The 22,386-nt window shown below is 34.3% G+C and overlaps 2 protein-coding genes across 7 annotated transcripts in view; both read left to right on the forward strand.

The window, feature by feature from the left end:
* LOC141404383 (putative phosphatidate phosphatase) overlaps nucleotides 1-22,386 on the forward strand; it is a 60,637-nt gene that overhangs the window by 9,908 nt on the left and 28,343 nt on the right. The window lies entirely within an intron of this gene.
* Nucleotides 1-22,386, forward strand: part of Tre1 (Trapped in endoderm 1) — a 33,678-nt gene that overhangs the window by 9,838 nt on the left and 1,454 nt on the right. The window contains exons 1-2 of one of the 4 annotated variants that reach the window (XM_073987953.1): nucleotides 6,150-6,533; nucleotides 6,588-6,689. The exons of the other annotated variants lie outside the window; for them this stretch is intronic. The gene's annotated coding sequence lies outside the window, so the exon portion shown is untranslated. Of the gene's footprint in view, nucleotides 1-6,149; nucleotides 6,534-6,587; nucleotides 6,690-22,386 lie in introns of those variants that run through there. 4 annotated transcript variants of the gene reach the window in all.

Consider the following 22,386-nt stretch of genomic DNA (forward strand, 5'->3'; position numbering starts at 1 on the left):
GTTAATTTACTGCAATGACCATTGCGCCTAACCAAAAAGAAGCCAGCGAAACAGCAGCAAATAGCAGGCGTAGAAGCAAGCCAACCAGCCGTACAGATAAGTACAAGTTTAAGTTAAATGTAGATTAGTTTTATTAAGATTAATGTTAACTGTCAATTTAAACGCAGTTTATCGGCGGAATTACTGCTACTCCCATTGCCATTCAACAAAGTGCAAGTACGAATTGGGGAGTGAGTCTGCAGCAGATGTCTAGTGGTGGTGACACTATTTGGTGCTGGAATTAGTTGTCCATGCGTGCATGCAGGCATTTAGGGAAGGGGTCATCAGCGCAACAACAAATTTTCTCTTTAGCCTATTGACATTTGATGGTATGATGGGTTACACAGAGTATGATGGAGTAGTTATGGTGATGATGATCTGCCAACATTTGGAATATGTTGTTGTTTTGTTGGTGAGTGACAAGGCACAGTGGGATGCAGGGGTGGAGAAGGGAGATCTATTTAAAAATGATGAAAATAAATAGCAAAGATCTATGAAAGGTAGAAAAGAATCAGAATTGCTAGCGGTTAAATAATTTTGTGAGAAATTTTAGTTGGTGTCGGTAGTTTTTTTATTAGAGCTATTGGGATATTATCTCAGGAAGGATAGACTTGTGGCAGGAAAAGGGCCGCGGGTACAACCTGCTGCCAGTAGTTTTAACAAGATCCGAAACATATCCTTAAATTACGCTTGTGCTACAATTTTTAAAAATTTGTGTAGAAGATACCTGAAGAAGTGGCCCGTATAGTCCATATTCAAATCTGATCTATACTGGGAGAAATAAAATTTGAGAAATAAATGTTGGGCCCAATTGGTGGATCCATTTTAGCGACATATTTTGAACTTTTATTGTGAAGGTACTTCTTACGGATCATCTTCTAATTTTATCCAAGTTTGGAAGTATTACACTGCGCGACAAAACCGATCGATTAGTTGTCAATGAGAGCCGTGCCTAAAATTTTCTGAGCGACATTTTTGCAGAACATTTCGAAGCTTAAAAACGTCATCTTGTGGTACTTTTATAGCGGCTCTTAAAATAAAGGACGAAAAGGACATTGAAGGAAGCGAGTTAGAAAGTCGAAATGCTATACGAAAATAATCCTCATTCGATTTGACTGAAGACATGTCATCTCAAAAATAAGCTAAAGCAACAGTGAACAAAGACATAACGCTAATTCCTGATGGCTTACAGGGTCTCTAGCAAAAATTTCATCACGCCATAATGCGGAAATTCGACTCACGCCGGTCTGTCCTTTGGGATTCTTAATATACTCACCAAGAGTTTTCATCTCCAAAAGGAATTGTCTCTGCCCCAAAATTTGTGTTCACAATGTTATTATACCCAAATTTTGTACCGAAACCGGTTGATCCGTTTGAGAGAGCTAAATCTACGTTTACCATTTCTTATATGCAGAAAAACACTGGTGTAGTTTTCTTCTGTACCAAAGACCTCGGGAGGGGTTTTCTGTAATACAGAGGACCTTCATGTATACAGAAATTCAGAATAACTCTGAGGTCTTCTTTTATGCAAAAGACCTCTGGTGAGGTATTATTTTATTCAGACGACCTTTGTTGAGGTCCTTTTGTATTCTACAGACCTCTGGTGAGGTTTTTTTGTATCCAGAAGATCCCTGGTGAGGTCATCTAGCATCCAGAAAATCTCTGATGAAGTCTTCTTGTATCCAGGAAACATTGGTAAGGTCTTCATCTATCCAGAAGACCTCTGCTGAGGTCTTCTTCTATACAGAAGATCCTTGATGGGGCCTTCCTTTTTCCAGATGACCTATGGTGAGGTCTTCTTCTATTCAGTACACCTTTGGAAGACCTTTATTGAGGTTTTCTTTCATCCTGGAAACATCTGTTGAGGAATTTTTCTATTCAGAAAACCTCTGATGAGCTATTCTTCTATTCAAAAGTCCTCTGGTAGGGGTTTCTTCTATTCAGAAGACCTCCAATGAGGCCTTCTTATATTCAAAAAACCTCTGTTGAGGTCTTTTTCTATTCAGAATACTTCTGATGAGGTATTCTACTATTCAAAAGACCTCTGATGAGCTCTTCTTCTATTCAGAAGATCTCTGATGAGGCCTTCTTCTATTCAGAAGACCTCTGATGAGGTTTTTTCTATTAAGAAGAACTCTGTTGAGGTTATCTTCTGAATATTCAGGAAACTTCTGATGAGGTCTTCTTCCATCACGGAAACCTCTGTTGAGGTCTTTTTCTATTCAGAAAACCTCTGATGAGGCATTCTTCTATTCAGAATTCCTCTGATGAGGACCTCTTATATTCATAAGGCCTCCGAAGAGGCCTTCTTATAATCAGAAAACCCCAAGTGAGGACTTCTTCCATTCCGGAAACCTCTGTTGAGGTATTCTTCTATTCAGAAAACCTCTGATGAGGTCTTCTTCTATTCAGAAGACCTCTGATGAGGTCTTTTTCTATTTAGAAAACCTCTGGCGAGGCCTTCTTATATTAAGAAAACCTCTGTTGAGGTCTTCTTATATTCAGAAAACCTCTGTTCAGGTCTTTTTCTATTCAGAAGACTTATGATGATCTTCTATTCAGAAGACCTCCGATGTGGTATTCTTTTGTTCAGAAGACCTCTGATGAAGTCTTCTTTTACTCAGAAGACCTCTGATGATGCCTTCTTCTATTTAGAAGACCTCTGGTTAAGGTCTTCATCCATCCCGCAAACCTCTGTTGAGGTATTCTTCTATTCAGAAAACCTCTGATGAGATATTCTTCTGTTCAGAAGATCTCTGATGAGGTCTTCTTATATTCAGAAAACCTCTGTTGAGGTCTTCTTCTATTCAAAAGATCTCTGGTGAGGTCTTCATCCGTCCCGGAAACCTCTGTTGAGGTCTTTTTCTATTCAGAAGACCTCAAGTGAAATCTTTTTCTATTCAGAAGACCTCAAGTGAAATCTTTTTCTATTCAGAAGGCCTCTAATGAGGTCTTCTTCTATTTAGAAGACCCCTGGTGAGTTTTTTTATCCAGAGCCACTCTGGTGAATACTGTCCAGAAGACCTCTGATAATGTTTTCTTTTATTCAGAGGACCTCTGATGAGGTCTTCTTCTATTCGGATGACCTCTAATGAAGACTTCTTCTATTCGGAAAACCTCTGATCCGGTCTTCTTATATACAGAAAACCTCTGTTGAAGTCTTCTTATATTCGGAAAACCTCTGTTGAGGTCTTTTTCTATTCAGAAGACCTCTGGTGAGGTCTGCTTTCATTCCAGAAACCTCTGTTGAGGTCTTCATCTATTCCGAAAACCTCTCATGAGGCCTTCTTATATTGAGAAAACCTCTGTTGAGGTCTTTTTCTATACGGAAGGCTTCTGATGAGGTCTTCTTCCATTCAGAAGACCTCTGATGTGGCCTTCTTCTATTCAGAAAACCTGTGGTGAGGTCTATTTTTTATCCAGAATACCTCTGTAGAGGTCTTTTTCTATTGAGAAGACCTCTGGTGAGGTATTCTTCTCTTCAGAAGACCTTTGATGAAGTTCTCCGGTGAGGTCATCTTCTATCCAGAACGCCTCTGGTGAGTTTTCTTCTATCTTCCTTTATCCAGTTGATCTATAGTGAGGTCTTCTTCTATTCTGTATACCTTTGGAAGATATTTGGTGATGTTTTCTTTCATCCTGGAAACATCTGTTGAGGACTTTTTCTATTCAGAAACCTCTGATGAGGTATTCTTCTATTCAGAAGACCTCTGTTGAGGCCTTCTTATATTCAGAAAACTTTTGTTGAGATCGTTTTCTATTCAGAAGACCTCTGATGAGGTATTCTTCTAATCAGAAGACGTCCGATGAAGTATTCTTCTGTTCAGAAGAGTTCTTATATTCAGAAAACCTTTGTTTACATCTTTTTCTATTCAGAAGATGTCTGATAGGGCTTTCTTCTATTCAGAAGACATCCGACGAGACCTTTTTATATTCAGACAACCTATGTTGAGGTCTTTTTCTATTCAGAAGACCTCAGATGAGGCATTCTTCTATTTATAAGACCTCTGATAAGGTATTCTTCTATTCAGAAGACATCTGATGAGGTCTTCTTCTATTCGGTAGACCTCTGATGAGGCCTTCTTATATTCAGAAAACGTCTGTTGAGGCCTTTTTCTATTATGACTTATGATGAGGTATTCTTCTATTCAGAAGACCTCCGATGTGGTATTCTTTTGTTAAGAAGACCTCTGATGATGCCTTCTTTTATTTAGAAGATATCTGGTGAGGTCTTCTTCCATCCCGGAAACCTCTGTTGAGGTATTCTTCTATTCAGGAGACGTCAGATGAAGTCTTCTTCTATTCTGAAAACCTCTGATGAGGTCTTCTTACATATATACAGAAAACCTCTGTTGAAAATTTCTCATATTCGGAAAAACTCTCTTGAGGTATTTTTCTATCCAGAAGACCTCTGTTGAGGTCTTCATCTACTCCGAAAACCTTTCATGAGGCCTTCTTATATTGAGAAAACCTTTGTTGGGGTCCTTTTTTATTCAGAAGACCTCTGATGAGGTCTTCTTCTTTTATTCAGAGGACCTCTGATGAGGTCTTCTTCCATTCAGAAGACCTCTGCTGAGGCCTTCTTATATTCAGAAAACCTCCGTTGAGGTCTTTTTCTATTCAGAAGACCTCGGATGAGGTATTATTCTATTAAGAAGACTTCTGATGAGGTATTCTTCTGTTCAGAAGACTTCTGATGAAGTTCTCTGGTGAGGTCATCTTCTATCCAGAAAGCCTCTGGCTAGTTTTCTACTATCTATAAGTAGTCTGGTGAGGCATTTTCCATCCAGAAGACCCCTGGTGAAGTCCTCTTCTATCCAGAAGACATCTAGTGAGGTTTTCTTCTATCCAGTACACCTTTGGAAGACCTTTGGTGAGGTCTTCTGCCATCCAGAAGATTTCTGGTGAAATATTGTTCTATTCAGAAGACTTCTGTTGTGGTCTTATTCTATTTAGAAGACCACTGTTGAGGTTTTTTTTTATCCAGAGCACCTCTGGTGAAGTCTACTTCCAATCAGAAGACCTCTCGTGAGGACTTCTTCTATACAGAATTCTTCTGCTAAAGTCTACTTCTATATGAAAAATCCTGGTGAAGACTAATGTTGAGGTCTTCTTCCACATAGACAACATCTGATGAGGTCTACTTCTTAAGAGGTCTGGTGAGGTATTTTCTAAACAGAAAACCAAACAGAAGACCTCTGGTTAAGTTTCCTTTTGTAGTGCTCTTCTTGCACGTTCTTCTTTTATAAAGAAGATCTCAGGGGAGGAATTTTTCTATACAGAAGTCTACTAGTGAAGTCCTCTTGTATAGAAAATATTTTCGTTGAGTAATTGTTTAAAGAGCAGACCTCTGCTGCGGCCTTTTCTATGCAGAAGACTTATGTGTGATCCTCTGCGAGATTCTTCTATATGAGTTGGTGGTCAGATCTCCCAATACACAATAGAGTACAATAGAAGATCTGTTTTGTTATCCACTGTACCTTTTTTATCTCCTCTTATAGTTCCGCTGGACATAGAGCTAGGCTAGCTGATTTGCCTAGAATTATGGACAATTTTACAACTGACGCGACTTACAATCCAAAGCAAAGTATGTCGTCGTTTCACAGCGCCAGCACTTGACTGACATATTTATGTGAATACGTACAAATGTATGTAGGGATGTATGTAAATATGCATCAGTTGTAAACATAAACATTAAAGTTCAACTTTGATCGCGGTACGCGCAGTACATCTCACCCTGCCGCCCTCCCAAAATCCGATGAGACAAACGCAGTTTAAGCTACAGAAAAACAAGTGTTTTGTGGCTTCGTTGAGTCTGAATTACAATGGACAGAATGGGGGATGACAACGCTGATGATGATGATGGTGATGATCATCATCATTATCAGCATCGTTGATTAACCGTCAATTAGATTATAACCATTTTTTTATTCACAGCTATATTCGGACTGTGGTTTATGTTGTTCTTGTTTGTTGGTTTGTTTGTTGTTGTTGGAATAATAACGTATTTAATTAAAAGTGGAAATGACTAAAAAAATTCCAAATGATTGCGATGATGATGATGGTAAAGTGAAACAAAATCTGCACTTGTTTTTTATCGTTTTTGTATTGTAGTGGCCGTTGTATTGTAGTGAACGGTTTTTTTACAGTGACTTGTCTCGTTTTTTTTCTTTGTGATTTTTAAGTAGAAAAAGTTCGTAGTCCTCCTTCGACCCCTTTTAATTAATTAATCTAAATTATGAGTTAAATTTAGTTCTGGTCTTAAAAAAAAACTAATTGAACGAAAGAGAAGAAGAAATTGAAAGGGGGTGGGTGAGAAGAAGACGAAACGCAAAACGAATTTTAAGAAATTGGTGCCCGTGTTATTTGCTCAAAATTGTTTCAAAATGGCTTCGATGCAAGATTTGTTCAAATATTAGAGGGAAACCGACTCTGAAACAGAAAAAGGAATTTCGCAGAAAAAAAATCGAAGTTACCATAAAACACATATATTGGTATGTATTGATGGAAATTAGTCTCGCCCATAATTCAGAGTGGATATCCAACAGGGAATTACCGGAAGGTGGACATTTCCTACGCAAAGTGGTACGGAGCCTGGGAAAGCGATTAAACTGATGCTAATATACTTAAGTGGTTAACCAGAACACAAGGTGAGGTAAATTATCACCTAACCCAATCAGGTCATATGCATTTCCGCAGATAATTGCAAGATACTGGTTACAGACAGCTAACCGTAATCTCAGCAAAGGCTTACCTAAGACAGTGATTTTTAGAGAATGTTTTTTTTTCTGGATCCAATGTGAAATTTTAAAGAATATTTTTTATTCACCAACATAACCGAAACCTGAATTTTTTAAAGAAAAATATCTCCCTTAACTTCGATATATACCCTCAGCCAATGTGAAGTGAAACTTTCACCTACGGACAGATCGAATGTATTTCAGGTCTATTCAGAATTTTGTGGACATTTGAACTTACCGACAAAAATGTGGATTAGGAATTAACTGCACTAAGACACAAATGTTGAACTTTTGTAAGGCAGGTAACCTTAGGGAAGACCGATATGGGCCATTTTAGAATTTAAACTAAATTTTGATCAAATATTAGGAGATCCAAAGTTTGGACCAAATTGGTTAACCCATTCAAGTGCTATCGTCCTAGCATTTTAGTGAAATTTTTTAAATATTGGGGAGAAGTACCGAAAGTTGTGGACCGGTATTTCCCATGAAACTAAGTTTGGATATAATATGACGAAGACCAAATGTTGGACCAAATCGGTTGAACAGTTCGAGAGTTATCGTGCTGGTGACATAGGGGTTTTTTACACCTTTTGGGTTGTTTTCCCAAGAAATATGGACTTGCCCTTGAAAAGAATTTTACCGTCGTAATGGAGGTAGCGAATGCAAATCACTTCAACAAAAATCAAAGTGATTCGAGAGCAGGTCTTAAAGTGCACTTATCAGAAGTTTTGTGTGGGAGGTACCAGAAGGAGTAGACAAATCAAGTACATATTCGAACCTGATCTATATCTGGTAGATATATTAGGATATGCAAAGTATGGATTACATCGGTCACTCCCTTCAAGAGTTATCGTGCGCAAAATTTTCCGAACATTTTTGAAGTTTTGTGGGGGAGGTACCTGAAGGAGTGGACCGATATAGCCCATCTTCGAATTTAAACTATGTTTTGATCAAGTATTACGAAGGCCAAATTTTGGACCGAATCAACAGATTCGTTCGAGAGTTATCTTGCGCTCCAACCACTACACAAGGTGTCATAGGGGGTTTTTGCAACTTTCCGGCCATTTTCTCATGAAGTATGGACTTGCCCCTAACGAAACTTGTACCGTCGTATGGGGGGAAGTTAATACAAGTTGCTGAAACAAAAATCAAAGCGATTCGAGAGCAGGTCCTAAACTGAACTTATCCGAAATTGTGTGTGGAAGGTACCCGAAGGAGTGAACTGATTGATTCCATATTGGAACCTAATCTAAATCTGGTAGAAATTTCACGATGTGCAAAGTATGGACCAAATCGGTTACTCCCTTCAAGAGTTATCGTGCCCACAAATGTTCCGAACATTTTGAAACTTTTGTGGGGGAGGTACCGGAAGGAGCGGACCGATATAGCTCATCTTCAAGCTTAAACTAAGTTTGGACAAAATATTACGAAAGCCAAAATTTGAACCGAATCGATTCATCCGTTCGAGAGTTATCGTGCGCTCCAGCCAGCCAGACAGACAGACGGACGGACATTGCTAAATCAACTCCAAATTGTCTGAAACACATTTCGTCCAAACATACTTGGGGTCTAAAACCGTTGTTTCGATTTGTTGATTTTTTTCAAAAATTTGTTGATTTTTTCAACAATCGTGGATGTTTCAAAAATATTTTTCAATGATCGTGGATTTAAAAAAAGTCAATAATCGTGAATTAAAAAAAAAAAATATTTCCAATAATCGTTGATGTTTTAAAATAATATTTTCAATAATAGTAGTTTTTTTAAAAATATTTTTCAATAATGGTGAATTTAAAAAAAAAAGATTTTGTTCAATAAACTTGGATTTTTTAATATAATAGCGGCTTTTAAAAAGAAGATTTTTTCAATAATCGTGGATTTTGTAAACAAGATTTTTTCAATAATCGTGGATTTTTTTAAAATTTGTTTTCAATAATCGTGGATTTTTTTAAAAATTGTTTTCAATAATCGTGGATTTTTTTAAATTTTGTTTTCAAAAATCGTGAATTTTTTTAAAAATTTGTTTTCAATAATCGTGGATTTTTTTTAAAAATTTGTTTTCAATAATGGTGGATTTTTTAAAATTTGTTTTCAATAATCGTGGATATTTTTAAAATTTGTATTCAATAATCGTGGATTTTTTTTAAATTTGTTTTCAATAATCGTGGATTTTTTTAAAATTTGTTTTCAATAATCGTGGATTTTTTTAAATTTTGTTTTCAATAATCGTGGATTTTTTTAAAATTTTTTTTCTATAATCATGGATTTTTTTAAAATTTGTTTTCAATAATCGTGAATTTTTTTAAAATTTGTTTTCAATAATCGCTGATTTAAAAAAAAAATTTTATTAAATAAATGCGGGTTTAAAAAAAAAAGATTTTTTAAATAATTGCGGGTTTTTTAAAAAAAATATTTTTTAAATAATTGCGGGTTTTTAAAAAAAAAAAAAAATTCAATAATCGTGGATTTTTTTAAAAATATTTTTTCAATAATCGTGGATTAAAAAAAAGAGGTTTTACAATAATCGTGGATTTTTCAAAAATGATTTCAAAAACGATTTTTTTAATAATCGTGGATTTTTCAAAAAAGATTTTTTTAATAATCGTGGATTTTTCAAAAACTATTTTTTTAATAATCGTGGATTTTTCAAAAACTATTTTTTTAATAATCGTGGATTTTTCAAAAACGATTTTTGTAATAATCGTGGATTTTTCAAAAACGTTTTTTTTTTAATAATCGTGGATTTTTCAATACGATTTTTTTATTAATCGTGGATTTTTCAAAAACAATTTTTCATAATCGTGGATCTTTTCAATAAACGTGGAAAAAAATTTTCTTTTCAATAATCGTGGATTTAAAAAAAAAATCAATAATCGTGGAAAAAAAGATTTTTTAAATAATCGTGGATTTAAAAAAATTCAATAATCGTGGAAAAAAGGATTTTCCAATAATCGTGGATTTAAAAAAAAAATTCTATAATCCACGATTTTTTTTCAATAATCGTGGATTTAAAAAAAATCAATAGTCGTGAATTTAAAAAAAAATATTTTTTCAATAATCATGGAGTTTTTAAAAAGATTTTTTCAATAATCGTGGTTTTTTTTTCAAACAAAATTGGCAATAATCTGGGATTTTTTTCAAACAAAATTGGCAATAATCGTGGAGTTTTTTTAAAAATATTTTTTTTTTTCAATAATCGTGGATCTTTTCAATAAACGTGGAAAAAAATTTTCTTTTCAATAATCGTGGATTTAAAAAAAAATCAATAATCGTGGAAAAAAAGATTTTTTCAATAATCGTGGATTTAAAAAAAATTCAATAATCGTGGAAAAAAGGATTTTTCAATAATCGTGGATTTAAAAAAAAATTCAATAATCCACGATTTTTTTTTCAATAATCGTGGATTTAAAAAAATCAATAGTCGTGAATTTAAAAAAAAAAATATTTTTTCAATAATCATGGAGTTTTTAAAAAGATTTTTTCAATAATCGTGGTTTTTTTTCAAACAAAATTGGCAATAATCTGGGATTTTTTTTCAAACAAAATTGGCAATAATCGTGGAGTTTTTTTAAAAATATTTTTTTTCTATAATCGTGGATCTTTTCAATAAACGTGGAAAAAAATTTTCTTTTCAATAATCGTGGATTTAAGAAAAAAATCAATAATCGTGGAAAAAAAGATTTTTTCAATAATCGTGGATTTAAAAAAAATTCAATAATCGTGGAAAAAAGGACTTTTCAATAATCGTGGATTTAAAAAAAAATTCAATAATCCACGATTTTTTGTTTCAATAATCGTGGATTTAAAAGAAATCAATAGTCGTGAATTTAAAAAAAAAATATTTTTTCAATAATCATGAAGTTTTTAAAAAGATTTTTTCAATAATCGTGGTTTTTTTTTCAAACATAATTGGCAATAATCTGGGATTTTTTTCAAACAAAATTGGCAATAATCGTGGAGTTTTTTTTAAAAATATTTTTTTTTTCAATAACCGTGGATTTAAAAAAAAAATAATAATCGTGGATTTAAAAAAAGTCAATAATCATAATAATCAAGGTTTTTCAATAATCGTGAATTTTTAAAACAGATTTTTCAATATTCGTGAAATTTTTAAAAAGATTTTTTAATAATCGTGAATTTTTCAAAACAGATTTTTCAATAGTCGTGAATTTTGTAAAAAAGATGTTTCAATAATCGTGATTTTTTTAAAAAATATTTTTTAATAATCGTAAATTGTTTAAATTTTTTTTTTTTTTCAATTATAAAGGCTCTCTTCAGCTCGTCTATAAACACTCCTCCCTTTAGCTCGTCTATAAAGACTCTCTACAACTTATTTATACAGACTCCCTTAAGCTCGTCTATAAAGACTCCCTCTGCGCCTCTATAAGGACTTCCTTGAGCTGGACTATAGTCTCCCTTCAGCTCGTCTAAAATTATTACTTTAAGCCCGTTTCCTAAGTTTTTGATGGTATGATATGGTATGCTATAGTCATCGATCACCCCTTTGTTGTCCTGTTGAATCACATCTAAAGGGTGTTTTTTTAAGCGCGATAGAACTTGAAATTGTAAAAAATAACACAAAAAATTAAATTGTAATCAAAAATTTTTTTTTTATTCGAAAGATCAATACGTGACATTAACATTTAAAAATGATTTCGGGCATATGGGCACCGCGGCTGTTCTTGACGAAGTGCATTCTGGGCGTCCAATTTTTGGCCACTTTTTCGAGCACTTCTGGCCGTATGTCACGAATAACACGAACAATGCTGGCCTCCAAGGCATCAATTGTTGCTGGTTTATCAGAACAAACCAGTGACTTCACGTAGCCCCACAGGAAATAATCGAGAGGTGTCAAATCGCACGACCTTGGAGGCCAATTGACAGGTCCACTTCTCGAAATCAACTTATCGCCAAATTTTGATTTCAATAAGTCGATGGTTGCGTTCGCCGTATGGCACGTAGCGCCATCCTGTTGAAACCACATCTCCTCCGGATCAATGTCATCCATATTTTCAAACAAAAAATCATTGATCATGGTGCGGTAACGATCTCCATTGACCGTAACGCGAGCTCCGGCCTCATTTTTGAAGAAATAAGGTCCGATGATGCCACCAGCGTGAAAACCGCACCATACGGTGCATTTTTCTGGATGTAATGGAGTCTGTAGGGTCTCTTGTGGATTGGTCTCACTCCATATGCGGCAATTTTGCTTATTAACAAACCCGTTAAGCCAAAAATGCGCCTCACCGCTGAACACAATTTTGCGCCATACAAATCACGAAGTCGTCTATAAGTTGCGCGAATCGACGACTGATTTTCAAAGTAAATTTGGATAATTTCGTAGCGTTGTTCAAGCGTGAGTCTATTCATGATGATTTGTCAGAGTATACTGAAACAAAAAAAAAAGTTTCATCAAAATTTGTTTTTTGTGTTACTTTTTACAATTTAAAGTTCTATCTAGCTTAAAAAAACACCCTATATTAGTTGTTATAAAATTAGCGATTTTGCCATATCTATTTGAGCTTGTCATTGTTATTTCTTTGAACTTTTAATTTCATCGGCAGCATCTCCATCACCCTCAAATACCGATTAATGCAACACTCTGAGTCATAATCAGGTTTCGTGACTATGTTGTAAGCCTTTGAGAAGAAAAAAAAAGAAATCACTTTTTCAGAGCTTTTTGAGATCAATAAACCGCAAAAGAAAAAAGTACCGCTGGCTTTGATTATAAATGGCTGGCCGATGGCTTTATTAAAGAAGAGGGTGTTGATCAGCATATCAACAATAACAACGGCATCAACATCGTCATCTTCACACTCAGTATTGTGAAGCCTCGAAAACATGATAAACAATAAAGCAAAACATAAAAGGCGAAGAATAAAAAATCAGGGGTTAACAATAATGAGATGTCGGATGTAAGAGAAAAGTGGGTTAAGTTCAATTGGAAATACTATTTCCATTTTTTAAAGTGGGATTTATTTAGTTTGAAAGTTCTTTATCTGAATTTTGTGATTTTTTTTAATGTTTTCGATAACTTCCTTTTTGAAAAAAATTCTTGAAACATTTCTTAATGTACTTAACCCATTTTACCCCTCTACCGGTCATTATGTTGTAAACAACAAACAAGTGTCATTTTTTGTTCTCAAACAAAATCAGCATTATCTTCTGCTTCTTCCTGTTGCTGTTATGAATAATCATAACATTACTAAACGTCAGACACATTTCTCTCAGGAATGTCGTCGTTATATCGAAAGAAGCTTCACAGCTCATCTTCACACACAAGCCCCACAGCATGTTTGCTGCTTGACGAAGAAGAAGTACAAGAAGAAGGAGGAAGTGAAAATTATTATAAAAAAACATGTAATTCTTGGCGCCACAAATGTGCAAAGAAAGAACACAACAAAAATCACAGCTCAAACTTAATAGCAATGCGATGACTGGTCCCGCGCGCAAATACTCGTCTTTGCTCACACACAATAGAAGCTATTAATTATTAAACAATACCCAGATTTGTTGGGTATGAATAGCGTTTTTATTTTTCAATAATAACAACAAAAACAATACTTAGCAATTGTGGGTAGACAAAACGAACGTAACAATGTGCCGTGCCATACCTGTAGTCGTCGCTCGTCGCCTTCGATGTTGATGACTCAGAGGGTAAATAATTTAAGTAAGTTAATTTTGGGCTTCTTTGGGGAGACTTATAAACGAGAGAGGTATCAGCGAGCTTGTATTCAAGAACCAACCGACCCAATATTTTTCCAAACAGGCCACAAGACGTGGATTTTTTAAAGAATAATTTTTCAAGAGGCCACAAGAAGTGGATTTTTTAAAGAATAATTTTTCAACAGGCCACAAGACATGGATTTTTTAAAGAATAATTTTTCAAGAGGCCACTAGACGTGGATTTTTTAAAGAATAATTTTTCAAGAGGCCACAAGACGTGGATTTTTTAAAGAATAATTTTTCAAGAGGCCACTAGACTTGGATTTTTTAAAGAATAATTTTTCAAGAGGCCACTAGACGTGGATTTTTTAAAGAATATTTTTTCAAGAGGCAACTAGACGTGGATTTTTTAAAGAATAATTTTTCAAGAGGCCACTAGACGTGGATTTTTTAAAGAATAATTTTTCAAGAGGCCACTAGACGTGGATTTTTTAAAGAATAATTTTTCAAGAGGCCACAAGACGTGGATTTTTTAAAGAATAATTTTTCAAGAGGCCACAAGACGTGGATTTTTTAAAGAATAATTTTTCAAGAGGCCACAATACGTGGATTTTTTTAAAGAATAATTTTTCAAGATGCCACAAGACGTAGATTTTTTAAAGAATCATTTTTCAAGAGGCCACAAGACGTGGATTTTTTAAAGAATAATTTTTCAAGAGGCCACAAGACGTGGATTTTTTAAAGAATAATTTTTCAAGATGCCACAAGACGTGGATTTTTTAAAGAATAATTTTTCAAGAGGCCACAAGACGTGGATTTTTTAAAGAATAATTTTTCAAGAGGCCACAAGACGTGGATTTTATAAAGAATAATTTTTCAAGAGGCCACAAGACGTGGATTTTTTAAAGAATAATTTTTCAAGAGGCCACAAGACGTGGATTTTTTAAAGAATAATTTTTCAAGAGGCCACAAGACGTGGATTTTTTAAAGAATAATTTTTCAAGAGGCCACAAGACGTGGATTTTTTAAAGAATAATTTTTCAAGAGGCCACAAGACGTGGATTTTTTAAAGAATAATTTTTCAAGAGGCCACAAGACGTGGATTTTTTAAAGAATAATTTTTCAAGAGGCCACAAGACGTGGATTTTTTAAAGAATAATTTTTCAAGAGGCCACAAGACGTGGATTTTTTAAAGAATAATTTTTCAAGAGGCCACAAGACGTGGATTTTTTAAAGAATAATTTTTCAAGAGGCCACAAGACGTGGATTTTTTAAAGAATAATTTTTCAAGAGGCCACAAGACGTGAATTTTGTTAAGCATATTTTTCCATACAGGCCACAAGACGTGAATTTTTTTAAGAATATTTTTCCATACAGGTCACCAGACGTTGATTTTTTTAATGAATATGTTTCCAAAGAGGACTTCCTAAGGACTCCCTTCACCTAAGGCTCCTGTCGTTTTAGCGATTCCTCTTTTTATTCTAAGTCTCTTTTTCGAATCTCTTTCGTTTATCATCCTCACTTACCTTTATTAATATATTTGTTGTTATGATTGGTTTGAGACATTGTTGATAGACGGCAATGTTGCTGAGATTGTTGTTGTTGTTGCTGCCGCTGCCATTGTCGTTGCTGTTGTTGTTTATGCATTTGGGAGAGTGCCATTTTAACAAATCACAAAACAATAAATAACCCAACATTTATTCGAAACATCCGAACAGGCCGACCACACATACGACGACGTCATAAATACAATATGACAAATTTTGCAAGACACAAATAATTATAGCGTTTATCTTCACATTTATTGTTTACTAACTCACGAAATTTTGATAAGACTTGACAAACAACACACAACCGGCATTAAATAATAAAGACAGAAAAAAGCACGTAATAGCGAACTAATAAAAAAACACACACACATACGGTCGTCATAAGGGGTATGATCGGAAACGGACTGACTGTATGTCTTGGTTGGTCGACGATATCAGAGGACGCAAGAGGGTTATAAAGCAAATAAGATAAATGTCACTTCAAGACGATAAGTGTAACAACAAGTGCAATTCCGAACACAATTTATTGGAATAACTGTGCTATGGTCGTCTCTCACGATCTTTTCTCTTGATGTACCCACTATGTTTTTCTTTTTGTTTGTGTCTTTCTCTCCCGTCTTTCGTTAAAGTTGTTTGTTGACACTTTTTCTTATTATTTTGGACGTTTTTAAGTAAACAAATTCTCTGTCCCTGACCTACATTTGTGGTTATTGAATAGAGGTTACTTCATTGTAAGTGTCAAAAAAATATGTGTGGGGAAGATGATCTCCGACCAGGGATGGGAGTTTAGGTTCTGCAGCACTTACAACGTTGTTTTGAGAAAAGGTGTTCGGTATACATACGACTTTCTGTGTGTATTTTGAACATCGAAGGTCAGCTTTATTTGGATATCTTCAGTTTAGAAACAGAAGACCTCCTATAGTTATTATACTTACCTGTAAATAACACATTTGTAAGTTTTCTTTAGACACATTTACCAAGAACCTTTATTAGCGGACTTATATAGAGCTCAGTGAAATCTATGTTCATTGTGTTAGAAGTTTATGATCGGCATAATACTTACTATATAGGCTAAATAAGGCCAATGAAACTAACAATGTCAGAAGACGGATAAATACAGATGGGAACAATAAAAACCCAGCCAACATTTTTTTCCGAATTCTTTGCGAATTCGGGCAGAATCTCTGCACAAGTTGCCGATTCTGATGCCGAAGTCTTTTCGAATTCGGTACAAAAGTTGTATGGACGTGTCCACCGTATTCGGAATGAATTTTCTAAGAAAATTCTATCAAAACATTATTTAGATTTTTTGAAGAAAATCGGTCCGAATTTGGAAACAAGTTCTGGAAAAAATTCGAAGAAAAGTTTAGATTTTCTGAAAAAAATTGAAAGAAATTCTTGGGCGCTTATGATATTGACACACAACACAGGACAACAACAATCGAACAAAAAATCGTCTAGAAATCGGAACGAATTCGGAACGAGATTCTTAAGGATCTTCAGCAAATGTGCAGAGATTCTTAAAAAAAGTTTTAGAAAATCGGTACAATTTCCAGAAAAATATTAGAGAAATCGACAAATATCTAAAAAAAAATATTCAGAAAATCTCGGGAAAAAATCGGAAATCAGAGCCCTCGGAAAAAATTTTTAGCTGGGAGCTCATCATCTACTAGATATGATGTATTTACACCCAAACTAATACCCTGCCAGCATTTGGAAATGAGTTTCTCACTAACTCGCCTAAGACGACAATCCTGAGACACGCCAAGGACGATCGTTGATGAATTACACAAACAATTATTATGATTACCTTTTATCGAGAGTGCCTACTCTCTGAGAAAACGTATCAATAGTCTGTGGACTTCCTAAAGACATTATTGAGAAGGAATACCCTACAAGTCATAAAATTTGATATTGCCTTACCGCCGATTCGGGACATTCAAATCTATTCAGTTAGGCACAGAAGTTATCCTTGAACCCAAGTCATAAAGAGGTATTGTACAGATCAAGGATCTAACAAGCAGATTTTCTAAGGACAAAATATTTCCTCAATGGGACTTCTACGAATCGAAGATCTTATGAAGCGGGCATTTTAAAATCGCTGAAGTGGCTTCTTAAAGGAAAAAGTTTTGGTCAAAGTTAAAGGTCCTTCCTTGTTTGTCTTCTGTTATAAGAAGATCTTTCTATAGATAAGATACCTCCTAACTTGTACTTCTATAAATATAGAGCTTCCAAAATGGGTCTTCTGAGTCCTTGGATAAAGTGAAGTTGACCTTTTTAACAGAAGACCTTAAAAATGAGCTTAGATAAAAAAAGTTTTCGCATACCTCCTGACTTTGTAAAGGAAGAATACCGCCTAAAGAGTTATTCTATAGGTAAAATACCCTCGATAGTGGCCCTCTGTAGAAAGAAGACCTCCTGAAGAAGAAAATGCAAAAATAGCAGACCATATTACGATGTTTCCCATAGATAAAATACATAAGAGACTTCCAGAAGGGGCCTTCTATCTGAGAACCTCAGGACTATTTTTTTTCTATAGAAAAAAATTCCTGAGAAACTCAGGACTATTTTTTTCTATAGAAAAAAATTCCTGAGAACCTTAGGACTATTTTTTTTTCTATAGAAAAAATTCCTGAGAACCTCAGAACTATTTTTTTTATAGAAAAAAATTCCTTAAAACCTCAGGACTATTTTTTTCTATTGAAAAAAATCCTGAGAACCCAGGACAATTTTTTTCTATAGAAAAAAATCCTGAGAACCTCAGGACTATAAATAAAATACCTCCTAAAGGGGCCTTCTATAGAAACGCGATCTGTTTAATTGGTCTCGTTATTGATCAAAATCTCCTGAAGCTATCTTCTATAGGGGTTTTCTATAGGTAGAAGACCTTCTAAAGGGGGAGAAAGAAGGCCTTTAGCAGAGAGAAGATATCGAAAGTGGCTCTCTGTAGAAAGAAGACTCCTGAAGAAGAAGATGCAAAAATAGCAGACCATCTTACGAGGTTACCCATAGATAAAATACATAAGAGACTTCCAGAAGGGGCCTTCTATCTGAGAACCTCAGGACTATTTTTTTCTATAGAAAAAAAATCCTGAGAAACTCAGGACTATTTTTTTCTATAGAAAAAAATTCCTGAGAACCTTAGGACTATTTTTTTTCTAAAGAAAAAATTCCTGAGAACCTCAGAACTATTTTTTTTATAGAAAAAAATTCCTTAAAACCTCAGGACTATTTTTTTCTATTGAAAAAAATCCTGAGAACCTCAGGACAATTTTTTTCTATAGAAAAAAATCCTGAGAACCTCAGGACTATAAATAAAATACCTCCTAAGGGGGCCTTCTATAGAAACGCGATCTGTTTAATTGGTCTCGTTATTGATCAAAATCTCCTGAAGCTATCTTCTATAGGGGTTTTCTATAGGTAGAAGACCTTCTAAAGGGGGAGAAAGAAGGCCTTTAGCAGAGAGAAGATATCACAAAGGGATCATTTGCAGATAGAGGACCTCCTAAAGGGATCTTCTTTAGAAAGAAGACCTCCTAAAGAGATCTTCTAAAGGAAGGAGACCTCCTAAAGGGGTCTTCTATACGTAGAAGACTCTCTAAAGTGGGCTTGTAAAGATGGAAGACCTTTAAAGGTGTCTCTCTATATAAAGAAGAGCTCCTAAAGAGGTCTTCAACAGAGCGAAGACATTTTAAAGCGGTCCACAACAGGTAAAAGGCCTTTTCGAAGGGTCTTCTATAGATAGAATACCTCTTGAAAGAGTCTTTTATAGATAGAATACATCCTAAAGGGGTCTTCTATAGATAGAAGACCTTCTAAAGCGGTCTTCTATAGATAGAAGACCTCCTAAAGGGGTCTTCTATACGTAGAAGACCTTCTAAGGTGGTATTTTAGAGATGCAAGACGTAGAAGACCCTCTAAAATTGGCGTGTAAAGATTGAAGATCTTCTAAAGCGGTCTTCTATAGACAGAAGGCCACCTGTAGTGCGATTTTCTAACTCATTTTTTGAGTTAACGACAAATGTCGGTAAAATTAAAACGCAAAATTATGAATGAAAGATTCAAATAAAAGTTGAGAACACTGTTGCTATCGTTAGAACTTTACGACTGTTTTTTTTGGTAGCTAACTTACCGAATTTTTAAGCATTTGAATTGTACCGATGTTTGTCGGTAACTCAAAAAATGTGTTAGAGAAGCGTACTACTGGAGCGGCCTGTCAAAGGGATCTCTTATAGATAGCGGACCTCCTAAAGGTGCCTTTTATAGGTAGAAGACCTCCTAAAGAGGTCTGCTAAATGTAGTTATAAGGCTTTACAAAGCGGTCTACTATATATAGAAGATCAGCTGAATCGGCTTTCTTTAGATAGAAGGCCTCCCAAAGGGTCTTTAACAGATGAAAATTCTCTCAAAGGGATCTTTCATAGATAGCGGACCTCCTAAAGGGGTCTTCAACAGAGAGAAGACCTTTTAAAACGATCTTCTATAGACAGAAGACGTCCTAAAGTGGTATTCTATACGCAGAAGATCTTCTAAGGTAGTATTTTAGAGATGGAAGAACTTTAAAGGGGTCTTCTATGGAAAGAAGACCTCCTAAGACCTTTTAAAGCGGTCTTCAACAGATACAGGACCCCCTCAAAGGGTTTTCTATAGATGTAAGACTTCCTAAATGGGTCTTCACTAAGTAGAAGACTATCTAAAGTGGACCTCCTAAAGGAAGAAGACCTGTCTATAGGGAGAAGACCTCCTAAAGGGGTATTTTATACGTAGAAGACCCTCTAATGTGGGTTTGTAAAGATTGAAGTCCTTCTAAGGCGGCCTTTTATAGATAGAAGGCCGCTCAAATAGATTTTTTTTCAGATCACGGACCTCTTAAAAGGGTCTTATAAATGTAGGTAGATGTCAGCTATAGATAAAAAATCGTTTAAAATCGGCTTTTCAAGATTGAAGGCATTATAAAGCGGTCTTGTACAGATAGAAGATCACCTGAAGAGGCTTTCTTTAGATTGAAGGCCTCCTATAGAGTCTTAAAGTGATAGACGGTCTCTCAGGGTGAACTTTCAAAGATAGATGACCTCCTAACAGAGAGAAGATTTTTAAAGCGGTCTTCAACAGACACGAGACCTCCTAAAGAGTATTTTATAGACAGAAGACTTCCTAAAGGGTTCTCTTTGCATAGAAAACTTTCTAAGTAGGTGTTTTAGATATAGACGACTTTTAAAGGGGTCTTCTTTAGATAGATCTCCTAAAGGGGCTTCTATAGATAGAAAACCTCTTAAAGAGGTCTTCAACAGAAAGAAGGCATATTAAAGCGGTCTTAAACAGGTACAGAACCTCCTCAAAGAGGGTCTTTTAAAAATAGAAGACCCTCTAAAGTGGCCTTATAAAGATAGAAGGCCTTATAAAGAGAAAGAAGAACATCTCTTTTGGAGATATTTTTGTAGATGAAAGACCTCCTAAAGGGATCTTCTATACGTAGAAGACCCTTTAAAGAGGTCTTATAGATATAGATACAATACCTCTGAAAGGGGTATTTAACAGATACAAGACCATTTAAAGTATTAATTAATTATCCACGTTTGTGGATAAAATAATTATACACGTTCGGAAATAAAATAATTATCCACATTTGTGGATAAAATAATTATTCACGTTTGTAAATAAAACAATTATCCCCATTTGTGGATAAAATAATTACCCAAAATTGTGGATAAAAAAATTATCCACGTTTCTGGATAAAAATATTATCCAATATTGTGGATAAAAATATTATCCAAAATTGTGGATAAAAATATTATCCAACATTGTGGATAAAATTATTATTATTGGGGATACAAATATTATCCAATATTGTGGGTAAAAATATTATCCAAAATTTTGGTTAAAAATATTATCCAACATTGTGGATAAAATTATTATCCTATCCACGTTTGTGGATAAAATAACTATCCACGTTTGTGGATAAACTAATTACCCACGTGTGTAGATAAAATAATTATCCATGTTTGTGGATAAAAAATATCCACGTTTGTGGATTTAAATTTATTTACGTTTGTGGATAAAAAATAATTATTCACGTTTGGGTTAAGATAATTATCCATGTTTGCCTTTAAAATAATTATCCACATTTGATTTGAATAAAATAATTATCCGCATTTGATTTGAATAAAATATTTATCCACGTTTGTGGATAAAATAATTACTCACGTTTGTGGGTAAATTATTAATCCACTTTTTTGGATAAAATAATTATCCAACTTTGTGAATAAAATACTTATTCACGTATGTGGATAAAATAATTTTCCACGTTTGTGGATAAAACAATTATCTACGTTTGTGGATATAATAATTATCCAACTTTGTGAATAAAATAATTATCCAACTTTCTGTGGATGAAATAGTTATCCACGTTTGTGGATAAAATAATTATCCATTTACCCATGTTTGAGCATAAAATAATTATCCACTTTCGTGGATCAAATATTTATTCACGTTTGTGGGTAAAATATTAATCCACTTTTTTGGATAAAATAATTATCCACATTTGTGGATAAAACAATTATCCACGTTTGTGGATAAAATAATTATACACATTTGTGGATTAAATAATTATCCACGTTCGGGGATATAACAATTACCCACGTTTGTGGATAAAATAATTATCCACATTTGTGGATTAAATAATTATCCACGTTTGTGGATAAAACAATCGCGCACGTTTGTGGATAAAATAATTTTCCACGTTTGTGGATAAATTAATTATCTACGTTTGTGGATAAATTAATTATCCATGTTTGTGGATAAAATAATTATCCACGTCTGTGGATATAATAATTATCCACGCTTGTGAACAAAAAATAATTATCCACGCTTGTGAACAAAAAATAATTATCCACGTTTGCGGTTAAAATAAGTAACCAAGTTTGTGTATAAAATAATTATCCACGCTTGTGGATAAAACAATTAACCACGTTTGTGTATAAATAAATTATCCACGTTTGTGGATAAAATAATTATCCGCGATTGTGGATAAAATTATTATCCGCGATTGTGGATAAAAGTATTATCCACCATTGTGGATAAAAGTATTATCCACCATTGCGGATAAAATATTATCCAAGATTGTGGATTTAAATATTAACTGCAGTCGTAGATAAAAGTATATTCCACAATTGTGGATAAAATAAATTATTATCCACAAATGTGGATAAAAGTCCACTATTTTGGACAAAATTATTATCCACGATTGGAATAAAAATTATTATCCACTTTACCTTATCGTTTTCGAATAATTTTTTTTATTACCGCACTTTTTCCAAATTCTCATTTCCCATCCCTGTTGAGTATTGATTAAAGGTTACTTGTATGCGGAAATTGCGTATTGCCGTTATTGAAAT

This window comes from Musca autumnalis, unplaced genomic scaffold (assembly GCF_047663935.1).
Source record: "Musca autumnalis isolate F117 unplaced genomic scaffold, ASM4766393v1 scaffold_4, whole genome shotgun sequence".
NCBI lineage: Eukaryota > Metazoa > Arthropoda > Insecta > Diptera > Muscidae > Musca > Musca autumnalis.